The sequence below is a fragment of the Branchiostoma belcheri genome, unplaced genomic scaffold, assembly GCF_001625305.1.
Source record: "Branchiostoma belcheri isolate BF01 breed outbred unplaced genomic scaffold, Haploidv18h27 scaffold10, whole genome shotgun sequence".
NCBI classification, from domain to species: domain Eukaryota; kingdom Metazoa; phylum Chordata; class Leptocardii; order Amphioxiformes; family Branchiostomatidae; genus Branchiostoma; species Branchiostoma belcheri.
This window is the reverse complement of record NW_017802380.1, coordinates 3,109,923-3,111,263: the sequence shown is the minus strand read 5'-3', so window position 1 is coordinate 3,111,263 and position 1,341 is coordinate 3,109,923.

Genomic DNA, 1,341 nt, shown 5'->3' with positions numbered 1-1,341 from the left:
CAAAACATAAGTTTCGTTTATTGATTGGCAAGTTTGTGGACTTTGACTGGAGCCATGGCGTGTAGAAGTGTGCCCGTGAGAACCTACGTGTGTTCATGTTGAACACGTAACGGCACGGTACGTTGTAGCGTTACTATTTTGCCCTTGAGCGGTTCCCATCATGTTGTTGTTTTATGGAAGTGGCGCGTGTGATGGCCATAGGATTGACGCCCAGCCGTTTATGGGAGTGAATGTAAATCTAATCCGCCCCGCCAAATTATGTAATGGACGGCACACAGCTACTTTGTGATGCTTTTTATAGACTGTTGATGAGAAGGACGAAATGTTTAGAGTTGTGGCGAGAAAGACGAGAAAGAATTCGAGCGAAGAGTCCACACCGGCACAATTACAAACTGGAAGTCAGACAGACCAGACCTTTGTCTGACGTCCAAGCGTTTCATTTTTGTTCAAGGGCTGCGTGTATAGGCAGAAGAAGGGCATGTGGAGGCGTAAAGGACTTTTGTTCTGTCGGAAAATCGCCGTCTGTCTCCGGAGACCAGTTAGTGGAAGATGCAGATGTGCCGTAGATGTCTGCTCATGCGGGAAGTCTCCAAGGTGCAACGTGCAGGACCTCCTCACATGGCCGTCAGAACTAGCGTCTGTCTGACTAGCGCTGAGTCATTATTTGCGAAAGAAATAATGTCTAAGTGTACATAAACTATGTACTTTCTTCTCTTGGCCAAAAGAACTGTGGGTTCATTGAATCCCAACAGTCTGGATGGGCCTTCTGCGTGCCACTAAAAGGAATCAGTTATAATCACAGAGGCAAACGAGAAACTCGTATTTGTCCTTTCAACCTTTGCAGACACAGATTTGACTTGTGTACTTCCACGGGGTTAAACGGAGCACGATACAAACGTACGGAAATGATTCCCGGGCATACACAACTAACCAATTGACCTTGCAAGAAGTTGCCGAGAAATAGTTTGACCATATATGAACCCTCAATGTCCTTAACCGTTGCATGCGACCTTTTCATTCGTCACTTTAAGGCAGGCATAATTCCGTGACTGATGATAGGTTCTTCACGCTTCATAAATCATACTTCCAGATGGTGTTGATCATCGCGTGTCAGTGGCTGTGTGACCCCGCATTTGTTCAAGCAATACATCAGGACAACATCATATGCACCAGTCTCGGTACACACTCCTGTATTCCTTCCATAAAAGAATGCAAACCTAACGGTGTCATTTGAAAGTATTATTCTGAACTCAAGTCCTCTCTGACAGAAAACAACTACAAAGCGCTTTCTACCAGCATGCATTAGTAATGGTTCCCCAAGGCGTCCTAGCACCTGCAATA